This window comes from Gossypium hirsutum, chromosome A11, assembly GCF_007990345.1.
Source record: "Gossypium hirsutum isolate 1008001.06 chromosome A11, Gossypium_hirsutum_v2.1, whole genome shotgun sequence".
NCBI lineage: Eukaryota > Viridiplantae > Streptophyta > Magnoliopsida > Malvales > Malvaceae > Gossypium > Gossypium hirsutum.
The window spans coordinates 109,555,698-109,565,422 of NC_053434.1; the positions used below are offsets into that span (position 1 = coordinate 109,555,698).

A 9,725-nucleotide genomic window follows, 5' to 3' on the forward strand; every position below is an offset into this window, starting at 1 on the left:
TTATTGGATTCTGAATATTGTTTTGAATACCGAATTGAACTGTGAAATTACTGATTGCATTGAACTGTAAAATTTCTAATGAAGCGAATTATTGTATTACTGTGAAAATTGATCAAAATAATAAATTATAATTAATATTAAATCGAAATGGAAATTATACTGAAAAATGATTTAAATACCCTATTAACTAGTCGGGCTAGTCGGATATAATTGGCATGCCATAGGATATGGAAGAGTACGGGTTTTTGCCGACTTACTGATCAGGCACTTATGTGCCGACTATTGTTACTGTTACTGTTACGTTACTGTTACCGATTCGACACTTTGTGTGTCGAATACTGTTACCGTTACTGTTACAGATTCAGCATTTTGTGTGTTGAATACTGTTACTGTTATTGTTACTGCTACTGCTACTACTACCGTTACTGATTACTTATTAGATATTGTGTACCGTTAAGGCACATTGTGCCGTACTGGTGTGTTGGTTGGAATCCGTGTATCCGCCGAGTCCAAGTCAAGCTAATAGGGATAAATGAAATAAATCTACTGATAAAACTAAATTTGAATGATATGTCCTATGTGAAAGTTGAGAATTGAAATAAAGAAATAAGAATGGTATATATATAATTGAATGATAACATGAAAGATTGAATTGTTCATTAAGTGATTATAATTGTAATGTAAAAGTATGTGTGTGATTTAATGTATTTAATTATAAACTGAATTATAGTGATACCACTGAGTATATGCATACTCAGCATACGGTTGTTTCCGTGTGCAGGTTGTAGAAGTCAAGTACTGAACCAGCATCCAAAGCTAGACCCAACTTCAGCAAACTTTTGGTGATGTATATTTTCTTTTGGTAATGTGGCATGTACTTAGGATGTGTATAAAGGTTATTATGTTTTGAATATAAATGGTTTAAAATACTAGTATTGCAAGTTTAAGAATTATAATGAAAAAGTTTATTCATTTCAATTTAATTAGCACAATGATAAATTTAAATTAATATTATATTGATTAAGTTGATTAGAAAGTAAATAGAATAGAAAATGAATGTGTGAAATAAATTGGTTGAATTGGTTATGTTTGAAATGATATGGTTTTAATTGCAGGGGGTTTTATGTAAAAATAAGCAGAAATGCTGTCGAAATATATAAAAAAAATAAAAAAATAAAAATAAAAATATGGAGTATTTAAACGAATCTCGTTTCACTTAAATGTATGTTTTAGACTTTGAGAGTTCGATATAGGGATTTAGTAATTAAATTATGCTATGAATGTTATTTTATTTGTGAATTATTCATACGTTGTCTGATACATCCGGTAATGCCTTGTAACTCTATTCCGGCGACGGTTCGGGGTTAGGGGGTGTTACAGGGTGTGTGCCATGGCCGTGTTGATAAGTCAGTGTTGCCCACGGCTGAAGGGCATGGGCGTACCCCAAGTCACACGGGCGTGTGAGTCCACACAGCCCACCTACACGAGCGTGTGACACTTTATGATAAGGAAAAAATTTCCTAAGGAGCCCAAGGTTTATCGAACGTACCCGAATTTGTCCCGCACTGCCTCTAGGTATGTTATAGGCCTCGAAGGCCTATATAAGGGACGATTTGTTCATGGATGAAAAGCTTAAAATTTGAGTAAAACTTGGTGACCCAATTTGGTACGTTTCAAAATGTAAAGTCCTGGTAATCCCTGGAACCCTATCCCGGCGTCGGGTACGGGTGAGGGGTGTTACATGACACATCTTAGAGAGGTCTTTATGCTTATTAGGCAACACTAACTCTTGATTAAAATGAGTAAGTGTTGTTTTAGTACTAATCAAGTAGAGTACCTAGGGTATTTATCTCCAAAGAGACTATTTCTATGGATAGGTCTAAGGTGGAATGTGTTGCCAACTGGCCTCTCCTTACTTCCATTAAAGAGTTGAGGGGATTTTTGGGGCTTTCTGAATATTACAGAAGGTTTATAAAGGCACTATAGCATAATGGCCACCCCTTTGACAAACCTGCTTAAGAAAGACACTTAGAATTGGAATGACCAAGCTACTTCTGCTTTTGAATAACTCAACGTAGCCTTATGTTCAACTCAAAGTAGCCTTATGTTCAACTCCTATTTTGGTTCTCAGTCTATCGGTGAAAGGTAGAGCCTTGGAGCTTTATGCATTCTTTCGTTTTGTTGTTATTCGTCCTTGTGACATATAGTAAGACCTCTTTTATGATGGATTGTTTTCCTTTTCCCCTTGCTTTATGAAGTCTTTATCTTTTACTGTTGTAACTTCGACACCTCTTTAGGGTTTCTTTAATCTAAACCTTGATGGTCGTTAGTGTCATCACACAAAGTCTTCTCTTGGTGGTTGTCATGGTCAATATACCAAGGCTATTTTTCGGCTTTGGTTCCTCCACTATCGGAGTTTTTACCAATGCTGTAGTGATTCTAATGTCTTTTTTAAGCTTCACATTGGCCTTGCCTCCACCGAAAGCATGCATGTTGTTCAAGCCAGTTGTGGCATATTTGCCAGAATCTTAATGTTCTCTCCCTCTTCCTTCTTGCACGGCGACAATGGTAAAGCTAGCAACTAGGGTTTCTACGGTAAAGTAGTGGTTTGAAAAATACTCATTCCTTACTTTAAGATTTGATAAAAATATCCATTAATTTAAGGTTTATTTATTAAATGTTTAACACCCCTTACCCGTATTCGATGCCGGGATAAGGTTCGAGGCGTTACCGAACTTACACATTCACAAACATGCAAAATCAGGTCCCAAAATTTTGCCCAAAATTAAAACTTTTCAAATACATGTATATCGTCCCTTATACGGGCCTTTAAGGCCTAAAACATGCATCGAGGTGGTTCGGGACTACCGTGAACTTTAGAAAGTTTTGGGAAACTTATAAAATTTTTCATGAAACAGGATCACACGCCCGTGTGGACACAGGGACACGACCGTGTCCTCAGGCTATGTAACTTTCTGTTTATGATGTCAGCAAAACAAATTGAACCACACAGCCAGGCCACACGCCCGTGTGCTAGGCCGTGTCCTCCACATGGTTGAGACACATGGCTGTGTCTCTGCCCATGTGGCTAGCACTTAGGCTATTTTCCAAGCCTTTTTGTTACCATTAATACCTCACATATGTAAATACATTATAGACACATACAATGTAGCATCAAGTAAATGATTAAACATCCTCCATTAAAACTCAATTGTAATATTCATATATCATCATACATGTGTTTTGCTTACTCATTTTATGGCAAGTCTAAACACACCAATTCACAATTAATTGAACATGTCATTTTGATTTTTACTTATACATTTATACCGTCCTTGCCTAAGTTATTCCACACCAATTTCATGTTCAAGCATTATTGACTTATTGCCATATCACACTTTTATTTTCTGATTATGACCACTTCGTTTGGTCATAAGACATTCATCAAGCATACATACCGTAATACTAATCATTCATGTAAAGCAATTATAATCACATGACCACATCACAAGGCATCAATAAATAGCTTGGATAAATAGGCTTACAAGCTATAACCCATACAAGCCATATCTCATGGCTAAACACAACGAATCAATTTAAGCCAACATCTTGGCCAAATTAAAAGAATACACATCATAATGACTAAGTCCCTATACATGACACTCACTTGAAGACATTAAGATTTAACAATACTCCAAAGGTGGTAGCCTGATAGTGTGATGCTGCCTCCGGCAATCTCCAACCCCGAGCTGACCTGAAAACACTAAAGTAATGGAGAGGAAGGAGTAATATTAAATCTTAGTAAGTCCATATGAAAATAATAAGTAAATTATCAACATGATTCCATGGTAATAAAACCATAATTATACTTTTACTTATATTCTGGTCATGTTGTTTTATCGAGTCATAGTCACTAAATTATTTATATCTGGAGCTAAGAACTCCAAATCAAGATCTTATAATTTTTCTTGAAACTAGACTCACATATCTTCTTATCAAAAAATTTTCAGAATTTTTAGATTAGCCAATAAGTACAGTTTATTCTTTAAATTCACCCTTATTTTACTGTTTGATAGCTTCGACCTTTCTTTACTAAAAATTGATTATATCTTAGTAAGGTATTCAATTAATGTTCCCGTTTATTTTTATTGAAAATAGACTCATTAAGGATTTAGTCATTTAAATTATAACCTATAATAATTTTTTTACAATTTTTAGTGATTTTCCAAAGTTGAGATAGGGGAGCCCAAAAGCACTCTGGCTCTGTCTCACAAAAGTTCAAATATCTCATAATATGAAACTCTTTTGCTTACACCATTTCTTCTATGTGAAAATAGATTCAATAAGATTTAATATCATATCTTATTTAGTCTCTAATTCAATTTTCACAATTTTTGGTGGATTTTCGAAATCACACAACTGCTGATGTCCAAAATTGTTTTAGTGCAATATCATGACAACTATCATATGATGGCATAATAACATAATCACCAATATTATTCATCATTCAAGCATTCTATCTCATTAATCAAATATTCGTATACATATACGTGAATATACCTTTTCATCATATATCATCCTGTAACAAAACATTACTCATGAGTATAACATACGTACCTGTACGTATCTGTAGCATATCGAATAACTTTACCTTCATTACCAAGCCCATCTCGGGACTTTCATCGCATCATTCATTATAATATCCGTTGAACACTTGGAATACTATTGGATACACGGAAACTTGCACATAAGTGCCACATAAACATACTTAGCCAAAGCTACCTTATAACATGTAACACATCCATAATGAACTTGGACCTCTCAACGAGCTCGGATGTTACATGTATCGCATCCATTATGAACTCGAACCACTGAATGAGCTCGGATGCCATATATATCACGAACTTGGACCACTCAAAAAGTTCAGATTCTCACATATATCACGAACTTGGACCGCTCAACGAGCTCGGATTTCTTCATTCCTAGTGACATGTCACTTGTATCCTAAACTATTCCTAAGGTTCAAACGGGGTTTTCCACACTTGCACATATCATCCTTATCGCACTTGCTTGTCATGTCATGAACGATGACCATAATACCATTCATGCTTACAAATTCACCATTATTATATTAATGAAATAAACATGGCATTTGTCACATAATACAATCATCATATCAACTATACAAATATTCACCACATAATGTTAACACATCAATTTAAGTTCAAGCATAAACAATGATATTATTGCATTATTATTGATATACGAACTTACCTCGAAAGCGAGCACGGCTATTTATTCTAATTTAGTCCATAATCTCATTCATTTCCAATCTATGCCCGAATCTCATTTTCCTTGATCTATAATATCACGTTTAGCTTAAAAATTAGTCACATTATTCATATGGGTCCAAAAATCATACTTTTATAAAATTGCATTTTGACCCCTAAACTTTCACATTTTGCAATTTTTCCCCAATGCTCGTAAAATGATTTTTATTCAATTTCCTTGCATTTTAAGCCTAGCCGAATCATTTTCTTAACTATAGAAGCCCATAATTTCCACTAAAACACACTTTTATGACAAATTTTATAACTTTTACGATTTAGTCCTTTTAAGCATTTTCATCGAAAATCACTTAGCAAAAGTCGTTTATTTAACACCCAACATTCATTTTCTACCATTAGAAATCAAAATACATGCATTACATACATGGGAAAATTTTTAAACATCAACCCTAGCTCAAATAAATGGTAAAAATTGATAGATCTTGTTACGAGGATTTCAAAAACGTAAAAATCATTAAAAACAGGGATAGAACGGACTTACAATCGAGCTTGGAAGCTTGAAAAACCCTAGCTATGTATTCTCCATGCAATTTTCGGCCATGGGGTAGAAGATGGACAAAAATTAGCTTTTAATTTTGTTTTTAATTCATTTTAATTACTAAATAACCAAAATGCCCCTAACTTAAAAATATTCTATTTCACCTATTTCATGTCCATTTTTGTCCAAAAAATTAACCAATGGTCTAATTACCATTTAAGGACTTCCAATTTAAAATTTCAAATCAATTTGACACCTCTAACATGTAGAACTCAACTTTTGTACTTTTTATAATTTAGTCATTTTGACTAAATTGAGTGCCCAAATGTCAAAATTTTCGAACGACATTTTCACGAAATCATCCCGTGAAATTTTATAACATAAAAATATAATAAAAATAAGTTTTCTTACGTCGAATTTGTGGTCCTAAAACCACTGTTCTGACTAGGCCCTAATTCGGGATGTTACAAAATGAATTTTAAGTAAAATCACAATTTTTTCCATTATTAATTATTATTCTGTTTATTTTGTTATCTTTAATTTTAAATTCATTAATTTCAATTAAAAATAAATAAAATTTAATTAGTTACAAAAATATTTTAATTATTATTGAATTAAATTGTAAATTACATTTTCAAATATAATTATATGTTAAACATAATGTATTTTTCAATTAATCTATGTGAGTGTTTTTACAAAGTTACATGTACAAATACAATTACAATTACAAAAAAATACATTTGAATAACTATAACCAAAATTAATCATTATAAAGCATTATTAGACTGATAACTAAAATATATCCAAACCTATACTAGAATAAAACTATACAATGTCCACATATGGCAAACCATAAACAAGAATAAATATAGGCTAAGAATTTACACATGACTCAAACCTGAGGTCATGAAAATAATTATATTTTTTTTGTCTTCTTTTTTACTTTTTTATTTGGTAAAAGTATCATGAAGGCTCTTGTACTAGGAGTCAAATTACATTTTGTCCATTCTACTAAAAACATGGGCAAATTAGTCCCTATACAGACAAAAAAGTAAATTATTTTTTCTGTTAAAAAATTCGTCAAATTGTACTGTTAAAAACTGATTATTGTATGTCAACATAAGGTTCACATGGCATGTCACGCGTCACTTTTTCGTTATCTATCAACTCCGCCAGTTTTTAACAATACAAGTAGATAAATTTTTTAATAAAAATGACTAATTTACTATTTGATTTAACTAATTTCTTATTTTTTTATTAGAGAAAATAAAATGTAATTTAACTTCTAATATAGGGAACTCTATAGTATTACTACTTTTACCCTTTTTGTTCTTTTTTAAATATTTTTTCATGCAAATGCTTGCTAATATTTAAATTTTAATTATGATATTAACTTTGAAATAATTCATTTTTCTTTATATTTTATATTTTATATTTTATATTTTAATTATTATTTTTTCCATTAGTAACTTTTAAGTAATGGTAATCAATAATTTTATATAAAATAATTTAATGAATTCATATCAAATTTGATATATAAATAAATTAAATTTAAATTTAAAAAATATAAACTTTTATGAAGTAAGAAAAATATATTTGATTTTACGACACTTCAATATGTGATTATATTTGTTACTTTGTAATTAAAAGTAGAGAAATGAATAAATTAAATAGAACATAAAAACCTAAACATATAATCATCTTTTTAAATTTGCTTAATAAGTTATTTTAAAGAAGATAGAACTTATTTTACCCGAAAAAATTATTCAAACAAAAATTAGTCCAAAGGCTTTCAAAAAAAAAAAAACATTTGAACTGTTTATTTTCAATAATTCGTATATTTACATCTAATAATTCGTATATGCATCAAATTTGTACACACTACTCATACTTATTGTATAACTTCAATAATAATCTGTACGTATATTCATATGTTCCCAAAATTCCTATTTGGTAGTAACATATTTTATTCCGAACTTCCTCATTTTATACAATTGTGTTTTATTTGATATTTCTACATCAAATTATGTAGAACTATTTGTCTTGGTAAATTTATGTTTTATTTAGATAACACCCCTTAGGGCCGAAACATTAAACCCAAAACAACCCATTCAACAAAATGCTTTAACTAATATTGGACAAGGGCCGCGCGAACGCAGGCCCCCGCGACCACAAATTATGATGTGGGCTCTACTACTTGAGGAGACCTTAGGCAAGCGCCCCTCCCAGGTGCAATGGAGGTCGCTAACTCAGGCCATGGGCCTCGTAAATCGCCCATCGACCCCGTCCAGGCAAGTATGTTGCAAGTTAGATAGGTGCCTCATATTTATGAAGTCCCGCTCGTGGCCCCTTCTCTTTCTTAGTTGATATGGGATAGTGCTGCTTCAGGAAACCTGTTCTTCTTAATGATTGCTGAGGCTGAACGAAGGGAACTTACAAAAAATAGATGAAACTCCCAGGGAGATATCAGGAGTTTGCAGAAAAGCTCTCCTCAATGAAATCTGGGGGCTCTGTAACAGTGTGCCCATGATTTCAATTGTGAGATTTTGATCTCATATTTTTTAACAAGTATGCTGAAAGGTTAATATATCCCCATGGCTACCAGTATTCTCTTGCTCTTGCTTTAGAGGTGAGCCAGTTGAATGTCCATAGCAAACACCCAAGCATAACATGGATGGTTAGGGAATGTTGACACCTTCTGGCTTTAAACATTAATCCAAGTTGTTTCAATGTCCATGGATGGTTAGAGAATGTATAGACTTTGAGCAATCTTTTTTGGCTTTAAACACTCACCCTAATTTTCTCAGTCATCTGTTGCTTTTTGCAATGAGGCAGTTCAACGTTGATGAATGCTTTTTGAACGTGGATGCATGGTTAGACAATGTTAAAACTTTGGGCAATTTTTATTTGGTTTTAATTGAACATTTATAAACGTGCCTTCCTTTCATTCATGTTTCTATACAAACTTCCTAACCTGTTCAAATCATTTTAACTACAGAGTCTCCTTGTTGAGCCCTATCAGTGGGAACTTCATTTTCACATTCTTCTTAATTCACATAAGAAAAGAAAATGGTTAAAATCTCTGTACTCTTCAAACATTTGTAATTTAGTCCCTCAACTTTTTAGATTTAAAAAATTAAATTTTTTTCTCTTAAATTAAAGTCCATTACAACACTACTTCTTTTATTACGCGGCTACTAGGTGAGTGCTTTTATTATTTCAAAATATTACACCAACAAATTTAATAAAATAATTTTAACGATATTAACAATTTGATTTAAATTTTTAGATTCGAAAAATAAAAAGAGTAAATTCCTAAAAATAAAAGTAAAGGGACTAAATTCTAAATATATAAAGAGTACAAAGACTTAAAGCATGTTTTAACCAAATATATAGCTGTACTATTATTTAAGCTCGGAGTGAGTTGGCGCACCAACTCAATTAGGGAAATTACAAAAAAAACTTTTTTTGTATTTAAAATAATTTTTTTTATGTTTATTTGTAAAATGTTGGATTCTTAGTTGGAATCCTAACAATATAAAAAAATATTTTATACTTATTTTTTTAAAAAAATTAGAATTTCAAAAAAAAATCCATATTAATCTAACAACCTATTTCTTAACCATCTTTATCTTTTATTTATTTTGAATATATTTTTACTTTCACTCACCGCCAATTCTAGTTGAATAAAAAGCTTATTATTATTATTTCCAGAAAATTTTAACGTGAAATTGTTAATTGGGCCTGTAAATTTTGTTGATAAAGCCCGGAAAAATCCAACCAAAATTTGGGCGGGCTCTACTTTAATTCGGGCAAACAGATTCTCTTTTCAACAATCCCACACGTGACATTCGCACGTGCGAGAACAGTCTCATTCCTCAACAGATCTCTCACTCGAA

General features: G+C 31.8%; 1 non-coding gene across 1 annotated transcript; it reads right to left on the reverse strand.

Moving 5' to 3' along the window:
- Positions 1-7,964: 7,964 nt before the first annotated feature.
- On the reverse strand, positions 7,965-8,125 carry LOC121210396 (U1 spliceosomal RNA). Its single transcript, XR_005905509.1, has one exon. It is a non-coding gene; the product is annotated as a U1 spliceosomal RNA (small nuclear RNA).
- Positions 8,126-9,725: the final 1,600 nt, after the last annotated feature.